General features: G+C 38.2%; 1 long non-coding RNA gene across 3 annotated transcripts; it reads right to left on the reverse strand.

The window, feature by feature from the left end:
- Positions 1-47: 47 nt before the first annotated feature.
- LOC109005748 lies at positions 48-11,952 on the reverse strand. 3 transcript variants are annotated; one of them, XR_001998515.2, is made up of 4 exons: positions 9,313-11,952; positions 8,785-9,089; positions 8,161-8,217; positions 48-528 (listed from the first exon to the last, which is right to left on the reverse strand). It is a non-coding gene; the product is annotated as an uncharacterized LOC109005748 (long non-coding RNA). The 3 variants fall into 3 exon arrangements; XR_004798631.1 differs by lacking the exon at positions 9,313-11,952 and having other exon boundaries at positions 8,785-8,918; positions 9,012-9,285; XR_001998514.2 differs by lacking the exon at positions 9,313-11,952 and having other exon boundaries at positions 8,785-9,285.
- Positions 11,953-25,138: the final 13,186 nt, after the last annotated feature.

Consider the following 25,138-nt stretch of genomic DNA (forward strand, 5'->3'; position numbering starts at 1 on the left):
AACAACATGTACTACGAATTCTTAAGGAGTCACAAGCTATGCATCTCCACAACACAGTCTCTACAACCCGCCTATACACAAAATCCATACACAATTGGAAACAAAACCATCTATACACAAACTTGAACATGATCCACAATGATTATATACACAAAACTCCCTCCACAACTGAACACAAAACCATTTATACACATACACCAAGACGCAATCCACAACATTTATATACACAGCTAGGCACAACAACATCTACACAAGCAGCCACACCGACTGTTCTCAATATTAGAACATGACGCATTCACATTGCCATCAAATAATCATCCTTGGATTAAGTCATCTAGTAAAATATTGAGTCATAATATTCATTCCAATTGGATACAACATTACAAAGAAGCTTATTACAACCTAAGTAGTTTCATAATATTCATTCTAAAATCCAAGATTCTAATCTAAGTAGGAGCAATGTCTTGTTTCCTCCAATGTGCAAACTTTTAGCAGCTTTTCCTCCACTACACAACACATCAAAACCACCTGAAAATATCACAAGACAATGTAAATAAACGGTTCAGCCCCTGTAGGGGCGCACACTTTGCATAGCTAAGGAAGCGTCTAAACTTTACAAAATGGAGAAAAAAAGAGGAACTCACTAGTAAAGAATGAAAACAGAGAACTTAAAAAAAAAACAAAGCATTGTGAGATTTGATATAAAACATAATTTCTCTGGCACAAAATCAAGGCTAAGTAACATAAGCTAACACAACCCTAGTAATGGTGGGTAACATTGAACAAAAGTATTTCAAAACAGTTTTTATAAAGAAAAAATCTACAAAATATACTACTTTTTAATTTTTTATGATGACATAGCTCATCAGGTTTTGCAAATTTCTTTTAAAAATATAAAGATGATATAATGAGATTTCCCTTCCTTCCTCACCCTTTAAGCCCTTTAAACTCCCATCCTACTGGCCATGGGAAAAGGTATATCCTTGAACATTCCTCTTGGTTTGTTTGTGTATTTGAATTTAAGGAGGATATGTTCGTTGATAGTGACAGGTGAAGATTGGCCCAATGCATCTATCTCCAATGGGGTTTGGAACGTGGGCATGGGGCAACCAAAACCTAGACATAACTACAACTTTTGTCATTCAAAGTAAAAGTGTTCTATGAAATCACTTGAAAGCCTCCACAAGGAAAATTCTCAAATTTCTAACAAATTCAAGCTAACAATAACCAATGAAATTTTTGCTTTTTTCAAAGCAAGGGAAGTGCTCTACGATCAGTTTAAGAGCCTGTAACATTTTTCTACTTTGAGAAGGTCATTACACCATACAAATCCACCTAATCTAATAACCATCAAAAGTTTTTTAAAAAAGATGAGAAGAAAACAGAGTCCCTAATCCTCGATACCACTTTCCAACACCAAAATGGAAAAATCTGTATAAAACCGCATGAAACCAGGCCATGAAATGCAAGTTCCAACTCCTTATTTTCAACAACCAAACCACCAATCCCTAATCACAGCCTTCAACCCAAAAGTACTAAAAGTTCCACCACCAGCTCCACAAGTTCTACATGCAGCAACCACAAAATCCAACACTTGATAATCCCAGCATTTCTTAGAAAGCTAGAAATGAGACAGAGGTAGCTATGAGACAAAGGTAGGAGTTACCTCTTGTTGATGAGCAGATGGGTGGTGAAACAGAGGTTGGAGTCGAGGGTACTGGGCGGTGATGGGCAGAGGGAGGCCGACGAGACGCGAGTGTTGGGCGACTAGAGGGACGACGACGAGTCGAGGGTGCGTCACACGGTGGCGTTGGTGGAGGGAGGGCGACGCTGGTGCTGGACGACGAGTGGTTCTTGTGAAATGAGGGTACTGGCGACGAGAGGTACGAGATGGGTGGAGATGGCTAGAGGCAGGCCAACAAGTCACCGGTTCTGGGCGACGATAGAGACAGCGAGGGTGCTCAACAATGGAAGAGAGGGAGGGGGTCGCGGGAGTGGGATGGGTTCAAAACCTGAAATGGGGTTGCTGTGTTCAAATCCATTAAAGAAAAAAAAAAGAAATATAAACAGTGCAACCACGTAGGGTGTGCAAAGTGTGCGCCCCTACAGGGGCTGACCCGTAGTACTACTCTATTGAACTTATCCTCTCATTTAATTTATTTCATAGAATTGAGATATTTTTTTCTAATTGTCTAATCGAATTAGATGCATGGTTTTATTTTTTCTTTTTTCTAGGTAACAAGGCGGGAGATTTGAATCTTGTTCTCTAGTTGAGAAATCAAGACTAATGCCATTTGAGCTAATATTGTTGAATTAGATGGTCTAATATAAAGATCCTTAGAAAATCAAGACTAATGCCATTTGAGTTAATATTCTCAGTAGTCTCAGTACATAAGATCCTTAGAAAATCAATCCACCTCCTTCGGTGGAAAAAGACCCAAATTCAGTTTTAGGCAGTCTCAGTACATAAATCCTTATTGTGTTGATCTCCAGAATTTTGGTCGAGCAACATGATCATCTTTTATTGCCTAACTCCCCTTTGTTTTTATATTAGTGATGAGAAAACTGATCACAAACTTTGCTTGAATAATTATAAAGAGGATCAAAAGTTATTGATATAGCATGCCAAATAAATAGAAATAATTAATTGAGAAGGAAAAGATAGGTCAAAGGAATTCATATTCACAAGATATAAATAGACATAGACTCGTAATAAATTAATAACAATATTAATAAGAACAAATCAGCCGGCCCATGATATATTATAAGCTTATCACTACCATAAATATATTCAGATCGCTAAATAGTAGTGATTGAACAAATACGTACTACAAGTGCTTGATCAAGCTTTCTAAAACAATGATATCCATCGCATAGTCGGATCATGATCTATAACACCCAGTCCTAGCCAAGCCCGCTTTACAAAAAAAATTTTGGATTTATAAGTATGGAAAGCCCACTTGGGATTAACGAGTACTTTTTTTTATGGACTATGAGCCCAGATTTTTTATTTTTATTTTGACGGAATATAATTTTTCAATAGATTTGAAAATTAGTTTTAAAATCTTTTAATGGATCAAGTGGATTTTCACCCAGAAAAATCATAGGACAATGTAAGTTTTTTTTAGGATGAGTCGAGGCCCAAAACTTAGGGAAAACACTTATGCATTAATCCCATACAAGATCCAAGACGTGAGCCAAATTATTTTAGGCTAAAGAGCCCAAGCTCGTGGAAACAATATTCCTAGACTCCACACATGCACGGTTTCACGTCTACTTTTCCCTCTTCATGCACGTCTCTCTTTCCTTCTTTTTCTTTAGGATTTTATATGTTTCCTATATACTTGCACGTTCATCATCCTCAACCAAAAGCTAGAATAGCTGCTTCATTTTTTTCTCCTTCTACTCTCGGTTTCTCATTACTGCCACACCACCTTAAGGTATCCATTGCCCAACCACGCGAAATCGTAGCCAGCCATCCCCGACGTTGCACCCTTACAGTTTTTCCACAGCCACGGCCTCCTTTTGTTGCAGCATCGCAAGCCCCAGCCTCCATCCCCATGTGAAACCGACAGCCACCTAGATTCCCTTCCATAAATCGCAACCATCCACAGGCACGAAAGACCACCACAAGTAGCTACTGTGGAAGCTGCACATACTCTTCACCACTCAGTTAGCCCTTGTTTTGCTCATCAAAATGGAGCACTTCGTTTCGCCCCACCGTGAGCTACGACTTTACCACCCAGCCGCCGACGTAGCCACTATCCACCTCCCAGCTCTTTACACAACTCCTTCCGCACGGTGAGCTTCCGTTCTCTCTCTCTCTCTCTCTCTCTCTCTCTCTCTCTCTCTCTCTCTCTCTCGATTTCTCTTGGTCTGCAGTGCTCACCCTGTTTCTCTCATCAGTTAGTCTCACCCTCCGTGCGCAGTCTCTCTCTCTCATTAGTTGGTCTCTCTCTCTCTAACCAGTGTTTTGTCGCCGCTGCCCCCACCACCGTAAACAACTGCCCAGCTCGCCACCTTCGTGCCCTCCATCGCTTGGTGAGTATGGCTCCATACGAAGTTATACTGTTATGTATATGAATCTCCGTTATTCCAAAAGAGCCCTCATGTGTTTTGTTTAATCCCTAAAATACCCTTATCATCAGACTAATTATAGGTTGATCATGTTTTGGTCTATATATATTTGTAGCTTTTGTTTTAAATTTGTTTTAAATACAAGATTTTATAAAGAAAATAAATAAAGATTTGAGATATATTATTAGTGATAATATATTTTTAGAAGTACATAGTAAGTGCAAGATTTTATTTTGAACCTTTTAAAAAGAAACTAATTAGTCTATTTTTTATGAAAGGAAATTTTTACTTTCCTAATTTTTAATTAGTTTTGTTATAATTATGTTATGAGAATTTTTAAACTAGAGATATATTTTTTTGGCATAGTTGTATTTAGTATAATATTATTATGCAGTTTAGAAATGAATTAGAGTATAATAGTTAGAAGAATTATGTGGATATTGAGAAATTTGGGAAGTTATGATGCTTTAGGGTTAAGAGAAATTTTAAGTTTTGAGGAATTAAGGTAGGTCAATTTTTAACATTTTAGGTTAAGTATTGAATTACGTGTTTGACGAAAAATTTACGAGTATCACGTGACTATTTTATAGGTGACAAGTAATTTTCGTTCAGCATTGTTTCGAAGAAATTTAGAAAGTTAAGAAGTCCAAGTAAGCGGGGTTTCTATGTTAGACTTTGCATAAAAAGAAAATGAACTGAAGTTGATTTATGAAAATGTGCATGATATATTTGTTTTTGAAAAGAAATGTGAAAATAATCACAGTTATTTACTCTGCATTACTCATGAGATCCGTAAGAAAGAGAATAGTATTTTTGTTATGAATGGTGTAGACATGAGCTAGTTTTTTGTGCATTCTGTTTCTGATCTGGAAAAGAGCGAATTTGTGTCTTTTTTTTTCTAAAGATTTGTTTTGAAGAAATAAAGATGTTCTGATGCATGAGATCTAAAAGTTTTGTTGTGAGTAAATAAAGATGTTTTGATTCTGTTTATTTCGAACATGTGAAATTATCTGAAGATGTTTAGTTTTTGGCTTTTGGCTTTTGATATCAAGTGGCATTTGAAAACATTGACATGAGATTTTGATTTCGTATTCTGATTAAGTCTGATTATGATGTTCTGTTATGTTTTCTGTTACAGACCAGCCAGAGTGATAATAGTGACATACGGCCCAACCATGGGTTATAATAGTGGATACGGCCCAACCATGGGTTATAATAGTGGATATGGCCCATCCATGAGTTATAATAATAGATACGACCCTTCCATGGGTTATAATGGTGGTATATAACCCTAGCACGGGGGTTAAATATGGTATATGGCCCAATCATGAGTGATAATGGTGGATACAGTCCTTCCACTGGTTATATTGGTGGTTTATAACCCTACCACATGGATTAAACATGGTACACGACCCAACCAGGGGTGATAATAGTGGATACGGCTCTTCCAAGAGTTATAAATGTGTTTTATAACTCTACCACGGAGGGTTAAACATGGTATATGTCTCGATATGATGCTCCGATATGATAAATATGAGGTTTAAGATTTTGATATGCCAAAAGATTTTTGAATAAGAATGTTTTTTTTTTTTTTTAAGTTTTGCTCTGATATTTTTGTAACATGTTTTGATCTTTGCATTCTGAAAAATAATTGTTTATGTTTCTGCATTCTAAAGGTAACAGTTTGTTTTGCATTATGAATTCTGAAAATGCTCATGTTTACACACTGATATATGGTCATTGCTTACTAAGTTATTGATAACTCACCTCCTTATCTCCACAATATTTTTCAGATAAGAGGGTACAAGTTTATTGGAGAGTCTTATACACTGATGCCTCAACTGGAAGTCAAGAGTAAGGTTTGATGATCATAGAGGAATAAGTGTCAGAGGGTATAAGTTTATTGGAGTCTTATTTAGTAGGTTTATGATTTTATATTATTTGATATTTGGAGTCAGGGATATTTCTAAACATTTATGGAGTTTTTAAATTATTTTATTGAAGTATTTATTTGGTGTCCTGGTGGAGGAATATATATTTTTAGTTTGAATAAATGAATTTGTACTTTTTGAGAATATTGGAGTATATAATTATGTTATGGAAGATGGATTTAGGTTATAAGAGATAACTCTCCGGATCTCTGGAGACGGGGCGTTACATGATCATCATGAGAGATTCATGTCAAGAACGATTATATATAATCATAAAATATAACACTTACGAGGCTAATTGTAACCTAACAGACTAATTGTAACCTAACCTTCCTAGCTATTTTTATACATGTAAGCTAAGAAGGCCATTAAGGACGGGAATGACGTAGCCAGTACAAGCAAAATCCCACCCGCTGCCGACAAAAGCAACCATGGTTTGTCAAAATACTCCCGCTTGAAGCTTGCCCACTTCCATTCCCACCTATTTTGATCATGCTTCTCCGCATCCTTGAACACTTTCCCCAAATAGAAGCGTTTATCATCATTAAGTACCAAATCCTTGCCCGCATAGTTAATGAACTGCACAAGCTCGGAGTCGTTGGCAAGGTAATTGTCAATGACATTGCGCTTGCAAAGGTACTCGACGTCCTCCTTGCTGTTCACCAGGCAGTCCAAAAAAATAACATAAACCGTGAAGTACTTGTTGCTTCTCTGGTGGCATTGTTGGAATACCACACAGTTCAACAACAGGCATCTCATAAAGTCGTTGATGGCTATGTTCGGCATCTCAATCACACCTTTTTCAAATTTCACTACTAGGAAGCTAATTACCTCCATGCCCGGGCTGACCTTAATCCCTGCTAGCCGGAGCTTCGAGATGCAGTGAATGAATTGTAAAGCCCCAAACCCGGGTGGCTTTGAGAATTACTACCTGTCACTCATAAACATGTCTCCCAACACATCCAAAGAATAATCTCCAAAAAAAAAACTTCATAAATGAAATCAATCTCATATCTTCTCAATAATCTCATTACAAACTCCACACAATCTTTAATGCAATAATAAAAAAATATCAAAGGGTCCACAATCTCCCGGTAATAGTAACATACCAAACTGATAAAACCATAGGTCCTACTAAACCCGAAAATATAATTAAAACTCAAAGAAATTAAAACTAAGGACATCAAAAGTCCTTCTTCTAACCACATCTCCTCAACTTAAACACGTTCACCAATCTAATCCAAGTCCTCATTTGGACTCTCCATATCATCTAAAAAATATTATCATGATAGGGGGTGAGTTATCACAACTCAGTAAACAGAAATCATATGCTAGCATGCAAACATGAGCATTTACAAAGAATAGCATGCAGAACCAAATATTTTCCAGAGCTATCACGCAGAACATAACATATTTTCAAGAGTAACAGAGCGATGGTTTTAAGACAAGTAAAAACCCATAGTGCTTTGGCATAACATAAACTGAGTATCATCATCAAATCAAAACAGAGCATCAAACAAAGCAGAGACCATGTTTAACCCCCGTGGTAGGGTTGTGCTAACCCCGGTGGCCAAACCAGGCAGAGACAGAGGTGAAATCTTTCCTTTATTCTTCTCGGAGCCCCGAGTGTGCACACAGGAAAGACCACAATAAAACCACTTTGTTTCAAAGTGGGTGCACTCAGAGACAGAGAAGTTGGTACCAACCCAAACAGAGCAGAGCATAACAGAGCAGAGCAGAGCAAAGCAGAGACAGAGTCAGATACGAAAAACCAGTACACCATGCCAAAGGTTTTCATATGTTATATCAAAATAATACAGAGTATCAAAACAGAATCAGACAGTTTACACGCACTGAACACAAAAGCCAAAATATCTTTTCAAATAAATGCACAACTTTTCATATTCTCAATATCGCTTATTTTTCAGATTTCAGAAATCACATGACAGAATTTAGCTCATGTCTACACAATGCATGTCAGAACATATTTTTCTCTTTTTCGTACAGATTTCATGAGTATGCAAATAAACGACCGAGGTTGGTTTTGTTTTTCTCAAGTTCTCATTTCACCACAAAAATATACAAAGTTTTCAGAAAATCAACTTCAGTCTCAAATAATTCGTATAAGGCCTAGCATAGGAATCCCGCTTACCTGACTCTTGTAGCGTATTATCTAAGACTTGAAAATGACCTCTATTAGTCTCGTCACCTATTCATAAAATAAAAGAAATATACACCGAGTATTAGAAGACAAAAGGCATAACCTCATCTAATAATTAAATAAAACCCACAATTTAACACACTAAGTCAACCACTTAATAAAAAAACAGTGGACAGCCCGAAAATCCAACTCAAGAATCAAGTACTAGTCTTTGGTATTATCCTAAACATTCCCCAAGATCAACGTCAACCTTATAAATAAAATATTAATCTTACTTCAATGGTCAAAAATACCAACCCACCAGTATAAAAACAGCACCTACTCAAAAGAGTATCCAAATGCTTTACCGTACCTCCAACCCAAATATTTCAAAACTCAGAACAACTAACATAACCCTGAACAAATACAGAACTCATCCTACACCCCACGTCAACCCAACAATATACCACAGCACCTCAACAAAAATCTCGAAATTTATACTCCTTCATCAACAACCAAACCATCATATTACTAAGCCCTCGACTCTGATTATAAACAGAAGAAAACCTTCCCACGCTCAAACAATTAAAAGTCATAAACTACACCATGAAAGAGAGTGGTTCACGGCTTCCTTACCCGTTCAACAGAGTCCAACGTCAAACCACAGCAAAGAGATTAAACACTGAGCGGACAGAAGTGAAACCAACTGGACTGTAAGAGAATGAGCGTCAAGTGGGGTTTCGGAGTGGGGAAGAACGCAGCAGCACAATCTATGAACATTCAGAGTCGGAAATCGCATGAAACCCGAAAACAACTAAGAGGAGAGAAAAAAAATCGACTTGAGGGAAAAGAGAGAGATTTACATGAAGACGAAAACTCGAACAAGAGGAAGAGAACCAACGGAAAAGCTGGAGAGATGCGAGAGGGAACCCCTTGCTCTGCTGCAAAGTGAGGAATTGATTTTAAGTGAAAACTGAAATGGGGGGATATGGGTATGAGATTCGGAAGCCACAAGGTAACGCCAACAACAAGAAATAAGAATGAAACCGAAAAGGAAATAGAGAGACGTGGGAGAAAGAAAGTTGCGGAAGAAAACCGAAATTGAAACTGAAATTGCGGAAAGAGAAGGGAGAAAGAAACGGAAAACAGAGGAGAAACTCTTACCTCCCAAAACGACGCCGCTCGGTGGTCTTACTAAGCACTAAAATGGCTGGGCCATTTTCACGCAGGGTCCGGGCCACTTTGATGAAGAAACTGGGCCTTACATGAATGGAGCATATACTAAGAATCCTGCTTGTCTCTGTTGGATATTGGATGCAGGTATTAAACTACTCCGAACCAAGTCCAGCAAATGCAGGACCACCGTATCCATTTGATCCAAGTTACCATGAATAAAACCGAAAATAATAGTAAAACCGGATTTTTTCATTCCGTTCTTAAAGAATCCCAAAGCAGCACGCACCAACCGGGATCTACTTTTCACCTCGACAGAATTCTCAAGGGTAAGCGCATATATCTCTTCCAGAACGAGAAAATGGATCTGATTCACAAGCAGAAGAAAGTCCCTGTAGAAATACAGTACCATCCACGCCAAGGCTTCAAGATCAGATTCACTGGAGTGGACTCCTTTCAACGTGAATGCAAACATTTCAATGATTTCTTTTATAAAACAAGCATCAACAACCATCATTTCGAGAAATGCAATACCGTCGACATCAAACTCTTCAGAATAACACTTTCTAATCTCCTCTTCAAGTTGGTCTATTTTTTGCAACCAGCACTTACAGATATCAATTTACTTGTCTTTATCTAATATTTTCTTGGCCAACAACGAGCCGAAGTACTTCCTCTTGCAATCTTCGGCCATCTGGAACTTTTCTTTACGTTGTTTGTAGTAGTAGGGCCCGATGGAGACCATGTTGGACTCGTATAACGAGTTTCCATTGATGTATGTCCTTAAGCCTCGAGAGGACTCTGTAGATGTAGCTAGCGTTTCTACGGTGGGCTTTTTCTTTTAACTTTTTGGCTTCTTCCAAATATTTCGTTACCTGCTCGTCGATGATGTCAAGTTTCTTCTGGGTGAACTCGCTTATCGGCTTCTGGTCATTGGCACGACTGGTTTCTCCTTTCTCAGCAATGCTAATTTCCATTGTAAATGTTGGCGTTCTAAAAACTCTGGATGCCAATGTTCACTGTTGTGTGGAGGCTCTTCACTTCACTGAGGACTGCGATGCGCAATCTATTCTGGGTGTATTGAAGAGGTCAGATAAATAAGATGAATGCAATCTCATATCAAAACAGATCTATCTGGATTTTGGGGCAATAAATTCTGTATGGAGCACATCTTCAGTTAAGCAGAAGTACTAATTTGTAAGAAATGCCGAAGTGGATTGGCGAAGTCCGCCCTCTCGTTTTTTTTCTCTCTAGAGAAGAATTGAGGTGGTGTGCCCTATTCCCTACTAGTGCTTGTACCGGCAGCAGCTGTGGATTGTGAGTGAGCTTATTGATTGAGATGGAAAGTATGCAGGAGATGTGGGGGAATCTACGTTTGAGTGAAGAAGAGGGAGGTGAAATTATTTTAGAGGATGGTGCAATATCAGAAGCTCAGAAGAAAGGTGAGCGTTGTCTAATTGGCAAGATCTGTTCAGATCGCCATCTTAGTAGCAAAGTGGTGGAGGCGATGATGGCAAAAATATGGAGACTCAGCAAACCTGCTAAGTTTAAGGAGGTGTGTGCAAATGTGTTCATCCTTACTTCTGAAACTCATGCTGACAAACATAGAATTCTTGATGGGAGACCGTGGTCCTTTGATGGGAGTTTATTGGTGATTGATGAGTTTCAAGGTTTTATTCAGCCAAGCAAAATGAAATTTGAATCTGCTTCTTTTTGGATTCAATTTCATAACATGCCCCTGTTGGGAATGAATCGGGAGTGTGGTGTTCATCTAGGCCCTACAATGGGAGTTGATGAAGATGTGGATGTAGAGGAAGATGAGGTAGGGTGGGGCTATTTTTTTAGAGTGAAGATCAAGTTGGATCTATTTTAACTTTTAGCTCGTGGGAAAACCATTACATTGCAGAGGGTGAAGCATTGGATCCCCATTAAATATGAAAAACTTCCACATTTCTGCTTTCATTGTGGCAGAATCTTGCATAGTGCATAGAAATGTCCAAGCCAAACAAGGGAGATAACTTCTCAATTTGGGTCCTGGTTACGTGCAAATCTTGGAGGGAAGAGACGTCATGACTCTGCAGTGGGTCCTTTCAGTTATAGGGAGACCAACCATAGCGATGATCAGGGAGGGCAGAAGGGAGTGGATGGTGGTGCTGGCCAGGTTGGGGTCACGCCGGTGCGTTTCACAAATCCAGAGCCAACGAATTTACAAGCCACGAGACAAGAGATACATGGGGTGAAGGGAACGAATCCGACATCAAACGACGGTACTGAAAAGGGCGAGCTTCCTGGCGAAAAGTCTGATGGAAATCACAATAATGGTGATGCTACAGCTTTGTTGCAGAAACCGAGTGGGGAGGCCCTACGTGGGCCAACATTGAAGGAAACATTTCATCTAAAAGCATGCGGAATTGACGAACAAAGAGTTCAAATTCACAGTTGGCAAGTCAGATCTTGATGGTCAAAAGGTTGGTGCGAGAAATCTGGCAATGAATACTAAGCTAAGTAATGTGGAGGGCCACAATCCTGGGCAATGTCTAGTTGACCCCCCAAGGCATGATACGTCTGAATTGAGGGGAGGCTAGCCCAGGATTTTCAATTTTGAAATCCAATAACCGCCCCTGCTTTAACACCCCGTATTTTTTTAGTGTATTTTTTTAATTGAATGATTATTTGTTATTAATTTAAAATTAGATTATCTTGTTTTAAATTTTCAGATTTTAGTGGGTTTATTTTTATGATTTTTTAATTTGTGAAAATTAAATTTGACATGTTTCCTTAATATTAATTATTGTTATGAATTTAATTTTCTTTTCATATTAAATTAACTTCTTGTTGAATTTAATTATTTATTTTTCATTTTAATCACCGCGTTTGAATTATTTTATTTCACTTGCTGTTTTAAAATTGTCTCCGTTGGATCATTTTTTTTGTGACCCAAGATGTGAGGATTGGACCTCATTTCTTTCCCTACATTTTCTCTTTTCTTTTTCTTCCTTTCTCTTTTCTTCTTTTCTTTTCTTTCTTTTCTTTTTTCTTTTTCTTCTTCTCCTGGTCTTTCACCGCGCGCCGCAACTCCCCTCCCTCTCTCTCTCCGTCCGATCCTCCTTCTCACCCCAGTGCCACCGTGCGCCGACGGTGGTCGACACCGCCCGGCTTCCCAGCACCCCCACCCACCGGCGACCTCCCCCTCCGGTTTCCAGCCCCAGCCGCGCTGCCATTAGCCTCCACGCACCACACGAAGCCGCGCATTCCTTGCGCCGCTGCGCCGCCGTCACGCCACCTCCGGCCACTATCTTCTCACCACATCATCATCGACCTTCTAGCAACCTAATGCACCCATCCTTGACTCTGATCTGTCACCGGTGAAGCCCCATCTATCTCCATCTCCGATTTGAGCATTTTGGCCTTAAACCGCCGCCCACGCCGCCATCCACGGCCAACCACCACAACCACTAGCTTTACCGACATCCCTAAGCCCTACCCTATCAATCTCGGGTCTTCGTTTACACCCGTTCAAAAGTGGGTTTTTGAGACCCACGGCCACAGTGCATTTCGCACTGTTTTGTTACTGTGTTGCCGCTTCTAGTACCTCCGTGATCTTTCAAAAATTATATTATAGCATTGTAAGTATTTTTCCTAAAGAACTTTTGAGATTTAAATGTATTTTTGCGCTAATTCATATTTACTGTGAATTTGTTGGTTGTGCCGGACTGAGTCCGAGGAGTAAGGGGGTCGGTTGGATTGGATGATGGAATTGTTTGTGTGAGATTGGTTTATGCTTTGAAAAATTGTTGTCTGTTTCGGGTTTAAATATTGGTGTTTTGAGTTTGATGTTGGTCATGGTGGATATTGGTGATTTTTAAGAAGTGATGGTATATTTTGGGATTATGAGGGTTTTAAGTTTTGAGATATTAAAATAGGTTATTTTAGAAGTTTAGGCTTAAATATCGAAATCCGTGATTGATTGAAAACTTACAGAAATTGTGTGATTATTTTTATAGGTGACGATTTATAGTCGACTCGACTTTTTTGAGGAAAATTCTGAAAAAGCTAAGAAGTCCAGGTAAGCGGGGTTCATATACTAGTTTTGCATAAAAGAAATAAAATGAGGTTGACTTTGAAAATAAACGTGTTTGTTTTTTAAAAGAAATGAGCTGAAAACAACCTCAGATGTTTATTCTGCATATGCATAAATTCAATATAAGAGAAAGTGTTTTCTGTCATGACTGGTGTAGACATGAGCTAGTTTTGTGCACTTTATTTCTGAACTATGTAAAAGAGCGAATATGAAAATCTAGAAGTTTTGTTATGAACAAATGAGAATATTTTGTTTATGTTTATCTCGAACATGTGAAATGATCTGAAACTTTTCAGTATTTTGTTTTGAAATGATGTGTCATCTGAGAACCTTGGCATGAAGTTCTGATTCTGTATATGATTGTAATCGGATTTTCGATGAAATCTGTTCTGTTTCTGTTAAGGCCCAGCACGGGTATAATGGTGGTTTATAACCCTACCATGGGGTAAACATGGTATACGGCCCAGCCACGGGTATAATGGTGGTTTATAACCCTACCACGGGGGTGAAACATGGAAAATGGCCCAGCCACGGGTATAATGGTGGTTTATAACCCTACCACGGGGGTGAAACATGGAATATGGCCCAGCCACGGGTATAATGGTGGTTTATAACCCTACCACAGGGGTTAAACATGGTATTGTCCCGATGTGATACTAAACGATGATATGATTATAATGTTTCAGTTTAGAAATGCCAACGGATTTTCTTTTTGGAATAAGTTTATTTTTTTGGAAATTTCACTCTAATGTTTTTGCACAAAGTTTTGGTTCTACATTCTGAAAGTAAATATTTTGTTCGGCTTATCAAATGTTATAAATGCTCATGTTTACATCCTAGTATATGCTCTCTGCTTACTAAGTTGTTGATAACTCACCCCCTTATCTTTACAATATTTTTCAGATATTATGATGGTTCAGCTGAGGATAAAGATTATGAGGCATTGGGTGAGATGTTTTAAGTGTGGTGATTCAAGCATAGGAAGTTTTTTATGAGTATTGTCGATTTTATTAAGAAGTTTTATTGTGTTATAATGACTTGGTATTTTAGAAAATTGGTTATATTGAGGAAATTAGATTTAATCGAATTTTCTATATGATATTGAGAATTTGGAGTATATTTTTATATTGTTGAAAGGTGAGTTTAAGTGTTAGGAAGTAACTCTCCGACCCGTGGGGGACCGGGGCGTTACACTGGCCCACTGGCGAAAGCAACATGGAAGAAGAGAGCACGTGATCCAGGTAATAATTATGTCCCTCACAGTGAGATGTTGAAAAAGAAACGCTGTAACATCCGGGTCTCGGAGCTCGCATTCATTTATTTTATTTTATTTATTATTATTTACTTCCAACCGTTCTCTTCTCACTCATCCGTTCCTCATGGCCACGTACTATAAGATCCCCGCCTCAAGCACGGCAACTGCATGTAACCGCTGCCCCCATACATGTAACCACCCTTTCCCGTGCGTTTTGGTTTCTCAATAAACTCCACCTTGTAGATCGATGCTCTCTACCTTTTCTTTTTTTTTTTCTATCTTCTCCGCACCAAGTCGGAAGGCACCTGGAAATCCACCACAAACCAGTTACTGCCTACGTGAACCCGAGTTACCCAGCAACCTCCAACGGACGCCACCATCCAACCACCTTCTAGTCTCCCCACGCATCTACCTCAGTCGCAACACCCTCGCTTTTAACTACGCTGCGGAAATCACCAGTTTTACGTAATGCGATTTTAGCGATGCTGACCGGCAAGCCAAGGTACTCTCCACGTCGACAGCCACCGAGCCACACTTTAAACCTCCACTACTCTGCCTTGCACCACCGTACCCCACACTTAGCCGCCTAACGTAAAAGCTCTATCGCACGCATCACCGAAACACCCCTACTTTTGCATCTCAAAACAGAGCACCACTCAACCCTTTCGGTGATGTTAGCCACGGCAAGGGAAGTCCAGCGGCGTTGACGCCCAACAACTTCGTGATCTGCTGTCGCCCCAACCACCCTGTCGCTGTCTCTTACTGCCTCGGTGAGTATCTCGCACGGTATCCCTCTCACCGTGTTTCATCTCTCTGGAGTCTCTCTATCTCTCACTCCCCGTTCTCTTTTTCTCGCTCATCACTCTCTCTCTCTTCCAGTGCGCCGCAGTCTGAACAGCCGCCTTCCACCACAACCCAACTCCGCCGTGACCTCCCTTCGGTGCCGCTACACCGTAGTTTTGCTTGGGTAAGTGCTACCGCCGCTGCTCTGTTTTTGTGTTTGCTTACTTAAAGATGAAATATGTGGTGCCTCGGTTAACCTAATAGATGATGCGCTTTATTACCATTTTTGCCCCTATGATGTTTCCAGATATATTATTTCGGATGTTGAGGTTAATGGATTTATATTTTAATGAGTTGTTTATGTATATTGGATTTGAAATCATGAGTTTTATATTATGTGCTTGTTATATTTTTTATTTAGACGTAGACGTATGGCCTTATACTACTAAGTCAGTATACTGATGCTTTTAACAGAGTAATTCTAAGTTGATCGTGTTTTAGTTTTTATATATTAAACTCACTTTGTATGAGTTTTGTTTTAAATACGGATTAAATAAATATTTGGAATATTTATTACTAGTAATATATATATATATATATATATTTAGAAGAACATAGTAGTGCAAGACTTCTATTTTGAATTGTTTAAAGAGATACTAATTAGTCTATTTTTTTATTAAATGAAATATTTTCTCTCCTACTTTAATCAATTTTGTTTTAATGAGTCTTTAAACCAAAAATGTATGTTATGGCATAGTTGTATTTATTATTAATATTATTATGCAATTTCAGAAATATTTTGAGTTTAATAGGTATGTGGATATTGAGGAATTTAGGAAGTGATGGTATTTTAGAATAAAGAGAAATTTTAAGTTTTTGAGGAATTAAAATAGGTACTTCAGGTGTAATATGAGATTATTTGTTCATTGGAGATTTATTTAAGTCACATGAATTTTTATAGGTGACGATTGACAATTGATCAGTACTGTTGCGGAGAATTTTCTGTAAAGCTAAGAAGTCCAGGTAAGCGGGGTTCATATACTAGTTTTGCATAAACGAAATGAAATGAGGTTGACTTTGAAAATATTCATGTTTATTTTTGAAAAGAAATCTAAAAACGACCTCAGATGTTTATTCTGCATATGCATAAATTCTATAATAGAAAGTATTTTCTGACATGACTGGTGCAGACATGAGCTAGTTTTGTGCTTTATGTTTCTGAACTATACAAAAAGAGCGAATATGGAATTCTAAAAGTTTTTGTTATGAATAAATGAAGATGTTTTGGTGTCTGTTTATTTCGAACATGTGAAATGATCTGAAACTTTTCAATATTTTGTTTTGCTATGATGTGTCTTCTGAAAAACATTGGCATGAAGTTCTGAATCTGTATCTGAATGTGATCTGTTTCCGATGATGTTCCGTTCTGTTTCTGTTAAGGTCCAGCCACGGGTATAATGATGGTTTATAACCCTACCACGGGGGTGAAACATGGTATACGGCCCAGCCACGGGTATAATGGTGATTTATAACCCTACCACGGGGGTGAAACATGGAATATGGCCCAGCCACGGGTATAATGGTGGTTTATAACCCTACCACGGGGGTGAAACATGGTATACGGCCCAGCCACGGGTATAATGGTGGTTTATAACCCTACCACGGGGGTGAAACATGGTATACGACCCAGCCACGAGTATAATGGTGGTTTATAACCCTACCGCGGGAGTTAAACATGGTATTTGCCCCGATGTGATGCTATGAGATGATATGAATATAATGTTTCAGTTTGGAAATGCCAAAGGATTTTCTTTTCGGTAATAAGTTTGTTTTTCTGAAAATTTCGCTCTGATGTTTTTGTACAAAGTTTTGTTTATGCATTCTGAAAGAAAATATTTTGTTTTTGCTTTCTGAAAGTAAATGTTTTGTTCTGCTTATCAAATGTTATAAATGCTCATGTTTACATGCTAGTATATGCTCTCTCCTTAGTGAGTTGTTGATAACTCACCCCCTTATCTCCATAATATTTTTCAGATATTTTGATGGTTCAGCTGAGGATCAAGATTATGAGGCATTAGGTGAGATGTTTTAAGTATAGAGGATTAAACAAAGAAAGTTTTTAGGAGTATTGGCGATTTTTATTAAGAAATTTTATTGTGTTATGATGACTTGGCATTTTTTGGAAAGTTGGTTATATTGAGGAAATTAGTTTGAATCGAATTTTCTATATGCTATTGGGAATTTGGAGTCTATTATTGTATTGTTAAAATGTGAGTTTAAGATATAGGAAGTAACTCTCCGACCCGTGCTGGACCGGGGCGTTACAAACGCAACTAGAACAAAGAGAACATTGAACCTGTTGATATAAAGCCTGGAAAAAAAAAGTAAAATAAGCTGGAGTAGCTCTGACGTTGCTATGGATGCGGATGATAGAGTATTGCGTGACTTCATGAGATCACCAGAGGCTATTAACCAGCCCTGCCAGAAGCAATGATTCTTCTAAGTTGGAATTCTCGTGAGCTTGGAAATCCACTAGAAATTAGAGTGCTTCGTGATTTAATCAGAAGAGAAGGCCCCAACATTTTATTTCTTTAAGAAACTCGTTTACAAGCTAAAGTAATGGAGAAGTATAAGTATCGTTTGGGTTTTGATAGTTGTCTAGCTGTGTGTAGTGAAGGTAGAAGTGGGGACTTAGCTTTGTTTTGGAATAAAAACTTCAGTCTTACGATTCTTAATTACTCAAAGTTTCACATTCATGCTTTGGTTACTAATGTGGGGAGTAGTGATCATGATGAGGCTGATTGGTTCTTGACTGGTGTTTATGGTCATCTTGAGGCTGAAAGAAGACAGGAAACATGGGATATGATAAGTTCTCTACAAATCGATGCAGGCAAAGGGTGGTTGCTGATGGGGAACTTTAATGAGATATTAAGTAACCATGAGAAATGTGGTGGTAGAGTTAGAGCAGAAAGACAAATGAGGGCTTTTCGACAGATGGTAGATGCTTGTGAGATGCAGGCTTTGGGGTTTAATGGCAATCAATTCACTTGGTGGAATGGTCGGGAAATGCAGTATACTATTTGTGAAAGACTTGATCGTTTCTTTGCTAATACGCATTGGAAGTGGCTGAATCCTATGGCTGAAGTTTACCATTGTGTGGCTCCTTACTCCGATCATGTGCCCATCATCCTAAAGTAGCAAGAGAATAGCAGGAAATGTTTTAGCAAGAAGCTTTTTAGGTTTGAGGCCATGTGGATGGATGAACCTGAATGCAGAAAGGCGATTGAGCATGCATGGACAGGGCTTACAGGAACACAGGAGTTGACTACAATCTTGGAAAAAATACTTTATGGTGAGAAGCTTACTGTTTGGAATAAAAATAGTTTTGGCGATGTGAAAAAGCATATAGAGAAAGCCAGATTAAATTTACAAAGACTGCTACAATTGGATCTGTGCTGTCATATGAGAGATAAACACAAAGATGCCAGATTTGAATTACAAAAGTGGTTAGAAAGAGATGAATTGATGTGGAAGCATAGAGCAAAAATAAAGTGGCTACAAGCAGGTGATAAAAACACACGTTTTTTCCATAGTAAAGCTTCTCAAAGGAGAAAAAAGAATCTGATCGAGAGTGTTAGGGATCTCGCTGGTGATTGGTAGATTGGAAACATAAGGGATACTGTAATTGCTGAATATTTCATAAATTTGTTTCAATCTTCTGATCAACAGGGCAATACTGATTTCTTGGAGGGTCTTGTTGGGAAGGTTAATCAAGATATGAATGATTCCTTAACTAGAGTCTTTACAACAAAAGAGGTGAGATTGGCTTTGCATCAAATGGATCCTCTAAAAGGTCCAGGCCCTGATGGTATAGTTCCTCTCTTCTATAAAAAATTATGGGATGTTGTGGGTGTGGACGTGACTGAAGCAGTTCTAAGTGCACTCAATTCTGGGCAATTTCCAATAGGGATTAATCACACTTTTATCACCTTAATCCCTAAAAGGAAAAAGCCTGAGGAGGTACCTGATTACAGACCAATTAGTTTATGCAATGTTCTTTATAATTTAATATCAAAAGTGATTGCAAATTGCCTCAAAGGCATATTATCATAAGTGATTTCACCAACTCAAGTAGCCTTTGTTCCTGGGAAACTTATAACTGATAATGTATTGGTTGCATATGAAATGGTTCATTTCTTGAGGCAGAAGAGGAAAGGAAAAAACGGATATATGTCTTTGAAGCTAGATATGAGCAAAGCTTATGATAGAGTTGAGTGGATGTTTCTTGAAATGGTGATGTTAAAGATGGGCTTTAATGAACAATGGGTGCAGCTGGTAATGAAGTGTGTAAAATCTGTCTCTTTCTTAGTCTTAGTCAATGGAGAGCCTCAAGGTCCAATACTTCCTTCACGAGGATTGAGACAAGGGGATCTCATATCTCCTAATCTTTTCCTGCTACGCACAGAGGGATTGATCTCTCTCTTAAAGAACGCTGAGAGGACTAAGCAAATTGAAGGGCTGAGCATTTGCAGAGGGGCACCAAGAATAAATCACATTCTTTTTGCAGATGAAAAAATTCTTTTTTGCAGGCCTAATATGGTGACTAATCTGCAAATTTAACACCTACTACAACTCTATGAGCAGGCCTTAGGTTAGAAGGTGAACAAAGAGAAAGCATCCATGGTTTTCAGCAAGAATGTGCCTCATATAAAACAGCAGGAGCTTCTCAATTTTTGGGGGTTACAAAGCCATCAACAGTATGAGAGATACATTGGCCTCCCACCTATGGTTGGTAGAGAGAAGAGACATACTTTTTTAGATTTGAAACATAAGGTGTGGACAAAAGTGCAAGGGTGGAAAGAAAAATTGTTGTCTCAAGGTGGTAAGGAAGTCTTGATTAAAGTTGTTGCCCTCTCTATTCCTACCTATACTATGAGCTGTTTTAAATTGCCCTCCACTTTATGCACTGAATTAGAGAGTATGATAGCAAACTTCTAGTGGGGACCAAGGAAAGATGAAAAAAGAATTAGATGGATAAGTTGGAAGAAGATGTGTGAGGCCAAAGGAAATGATGGAATAGGATTCAAGGAATAAGCTAGAGAATTATGACAGAAGAAGGCTCTCTGTTACACAAGCTTTTTAAAGCCAGATATTTCCCCAAGACCAGGTTCCAAGACGCTAGAATAGGAGCAAATCCCTCCTTTGTTTGGAGAGGAACTTGGGAGGCTAAAGAACAGCTATTCAAAGGCTGCCGTTGGAGAGCGGGTGATGGTAAGTCTATCAATGTTGGACTGACTATTGGCTGCCAAAACATAAGCTCATCCCAAAGCCTGCAGGAACTGCTTTGGTTCATCACAGTGATACAGTTGAGTGCCTAATTGATAGAGAAACAAGATGGTGGAATGTTGCTAAGGTACAAAGTTTAATTTTAGCACAAGCAGCAGAAATCTTCAAAATTTTGTTGAGCTCTGAACCTGCAGCAAATTGCTTAATTTGGGAACACAGTAAGAATGGGGTGTATTGTGTGAAGAGTGGTTACAGAATCTTCAACTCACTAAAGCATGATGAACAGGTGGGGGAATGCTCTGAAGCTCAAAACCAGAGGAACTTTTGGCCAAAGCTATGGAGGATGAATGTGCCAAATAGAGTTAAGATCTTTGCATGGAGGGCTTGTTGAAATGGCTTACCTACTTTGCCCTTAAACTTCGAAAAGTTTTTGAGGAGGCTGCTTGCAGGTGGTGCAATGAGGAGGAGGAGGATATTACTCATGCTCTACTAAAATGTAAAACTGTCAGAGAAGTGTGGTCTGATTAGTTTTCAGAGGTAATTACAGATGCGATACCCCGTATTATAGCATTTCTTAGGATTGTGGGCTTTCTTGTTTCAAATTTTAGATAATTTACGTGGTATTATTTTATGACTTTTAACTGAAAATTTTAATTCAATGTGTTTTATTGTTATTAATTATTGTTCTTTATTTAAAATACTCTTTATTTTAAATTAGTTTATTGTTAGATTTTATTATTTTATTATACTTAGTCATTGTGTTTAAATTAGTTTATTTAAATTGTCGTTTTGAAATCATTTTCGTTGGATCAATTTCGAGACCTCGAGTTGAAAGACTGGACCTCATTTCTCTACGTCACTTGCTCTTTTTCCCTTTTTCTTTTTTTTTTCATTTTTTTTCCTCCTTACTTTTTCTCCTTTCTTTTTCCCTTGCCTTTCTTTTCCCAAGTGCGAGCCCCTCTCCTCTGCCAGTCCATTTTCTTCGTCGACCCACAGCGCCGTCGTGCGCCGTCTGTGGCCGCCACCCACGGCCAACCACCACCACTTGTAGTTTCACCAACACCTCTAAGTCCTTCCCTAGCCATCCCAAGTCTTAGTTTGTCCCCATTCGAAATTGGAATTTTTGAGACCCACGACTTTAGCCCAAATTACACTGTTTCATTGTTGTACTACCACTTCTAACACCACTGTAATCCTTCAAAAATTATATTATAGCACAACAAGTATTTTCCCAAAAAACTTTTGAGATTTAAATGTATTTTTGAGCTAACTCATATTTATTGTGAATTGATTGGTTGTGCCGAACTGAGTCTGAAGAGTAAGGGGGTCGGTTGGATTGGAGGATGAAGCTGTTTGTGTGATTGGATTATGTTGGGATTTGTTGGTTGTTGGATATTTGTGTTGTGTCTTGTACATTGCATAATTGTACGCATGTTCATGTTTGTAAATAAAAAACTGAGTTTTCACATAATTGCATACATGTTCATGTCTATATTTGAAAACTAGGTTTTCATGTGCGAAATAGTTTTTAGGTGCATGTGTATCATGACCCCAAGCCGAGATGGGATATTATCATGGTGAAACTCCTCTGGTCACTTGGGAGTGGAATATACTGAGTGGCGTCCCCTGAGTTGTCGTTGGGCGACAACTAGATCAGACGGGATGGTAACACTCTTGTGTCGACTCTGTGGCCTATCTTGCTGCTGCGGGTTAGAGGATGCTTAGCTATGAACGTGCTAGGTGCAAAACTGGGCATCACTCGTTACGAAATCACTCGCATGGTAGTTACCCGTGGTGTGAAGAAGGGAGTCAGGGTGCACGGATGGTCCCTAATGGAGCTCATGGTGCATACGATTAAAATGGATTATTGAGCTATTTTCTGAAAAAATGGCGTGTTTTGGATAAAAGGATTCTGTGTGAACCATTTTCTAGGAAAATGGTGGAATATTTTTTTAGGCCATTTTAGGGGAAAATGACGATAAATATTTTAATAGAATGTTTTGGACCAAAATAGGATATTGACGTGGGTTAGAAAATATTTATTTTCGAGAAAAATGAGGTTTTGGTCTAATGCATATTCCATCATATGTACGCATATATGTTGGTTGCATTAATGCACTTTTATCTCCAAGGTTGTTTGGGCTGTTACTTACTGAGATTCATATCTCATGTGGTATTCCTTACCCTGCAGTACCGTTTTATGGTACCGTTGATTTTGATATAGATCAAGATGTGGAGCCTGAGGGATCGACTCCACCTAAGGAGTGACATGTGGTCACTTGGGATTATGGGATTTGTTTCCCACTCGTTTATGTATTTGGTTTGTATTATATTTATATTGGATCATTGTATAACTTTTTAAAGGCATTTTAATTTGGAAATCTGTATTTAAATTTCTAGTACTTAGTTGGCTAACTTTTAATTAACCGTTGCGACTTTTGTTGTGCACTTTTTGCATGTTGCACACACTTGAGCACTTTTCGTTGGGATGCGTGACCTGTGTTGTCATCATCCCGACGTCACGATTCTCGTGTTTCTGTACGTGGGAGTCGGGGCGTCACAGATGGTATAAGAGCAGTTCGGCTCTGGGTAAAACCATTTGTCCCGTAGGGGAGGTACCAGAAATTTTTAAAGTTGTAAATTGAAATTATTTAATTTAAAGTATGTTATTTTTATTGGTTTTATTTATTTTATTGTATACTACTTTGTTTGTTTATCTATTTTATTGTATGTTATTTTATTTTATTTGCTTTATTATATGGTAGGTTATTTTATTTGTTTTAATTATTTTATTGTGTACTACTTCATTTGTTTTATTCATTTTGTCACATGTTATTTTATTTTACTGGTTTTATTCTATTTTATTTTATGTTATTGTGTTTTATTTTAATTTATTTTACTATATTATATTTTAATTTATTTTGAATAAGAGTGGGGTTAAAGGTTATGCTATGGCAGGAAGATGGTACGACCGAGGATGTCATTGATAGGTATGAACATTTAGTGTAGTAGGCCTGAACTCTTAGCGATTGGTTTGTTATAAATATCGAGGCTCGAAGGGAACGACATGATCTAGGTGAACTCTATGGAGTAGGAACTCAAGTCGCAACTGAGGAGGGAAATAACTTTAAATCGCTTAGGATAATTGAGGTCTTAGGTCCCGTATAATTTATTTAATGAGTCTATATTGTAGGAGGTTGTAAGTTCAACGAACTTCAATGATAGATTTACGAGAAGTTCATCTAAGGTTTGAGGCCCTATAGTTTTTAGGAAATAAGTTTATGGGATTTAAGGTGGTAGGTTCAACAAGCATTTGAAGGATTAATTAAATTAGAAGTTTTAGATTTTGTCGACTCAGATAAGCAATTTGGCATCATTTAGGGCTTTAGAAACTACAAATTTTTTTAAGGCGATTGTTTTATTATTGGATATAAGTTCATCGATTTTACAGATTTCGGAAAGTGATTCTAATATAGTTTAAGATTTTAGAATTGCAAACATGAAGAACTGATTTATAATGAGATTGGAGTTTTTAGTTTCGCAAGCTTGGTGTGCTAGCTTGAATTATTTTGGAGACTGATTAGGCTGTAACCATTCAAATGGGGTTGATTAGAGTTGAGCTATTGATATAAGAACTTTCAAGGAGAATATTTAATTGGGGATTGAAGGTATTGATTTAGTTCATGAATTTCTCTGAGGATTGAAGATTTTGATCAAATTCGGGAAAATAATTGTTATTAGTTCGAGGTTATTGAGGCAGGTTTTAGGATTGACCCATATCAAGTTTAAGGATAATAGATGGTGCGGATTCAGAAAATGATTCTTGTTGATTTCAAGGATATAGGTCCAGATGATGTAAATGGTAGTGATGGATCACTTGCACATTTGCAGGATTATTGGTTTTGGCTAAGGGTGCATGAGATCGAGGTGTAGTAGTGGTGAGTGTGTATGGATTTTGGAGAGTACAGGTCCTAGTCTCATTTTTTGGCTTGGAATAAATGGCTTTGGTAGGTGTTGAAGAGGAGTCGATACGATAGTATTAAATTCAAGAGACCTTGGCTTTGAGTCTTTGGTGAGTTGATCGAAGTGTATAGTCGAAGCGGGTTACTCAATGAAATGATAGTTGGCAATGATTGTTGTGATTACCTTCAGGAATTATTATGACTTGAGGTCACATAGGATTTTAAATTCTGAGGCTATACTTTCTTTTGAAGATTGAGCATCCAGTCGAGAGAATTATGGACATTGTATGGTTTATGATAAAATCTTGGAAGTTGAAGCTTAGGCATCAGCGGTGGATAACATAATCAAGTATGTGAGTTAATAAAGCATTAGGATCCATGGGTGTTGTGCAATAGTTTTTGGTGGATTGAAGATTTGAGCAGTATGGCTTGCTTTGAGGTTTAATAGTG

The sequence above is a fragment of the Juglans regia genome, chromosome 16 (assembly GCF_001411555.2).
Source record: "Juglans regia cultivar Chandler chromosome 16, Walnut 2.0, whole genome shotgun sequence".
In the NCBI taxonomy this organism is placed as follows: domain Eukaryota; kingdom Viridiplantae; phylum Streptophyta; class Magnoliopsida; order Fagales; family Juglandaceae; genus Juglans; species Juglans regia.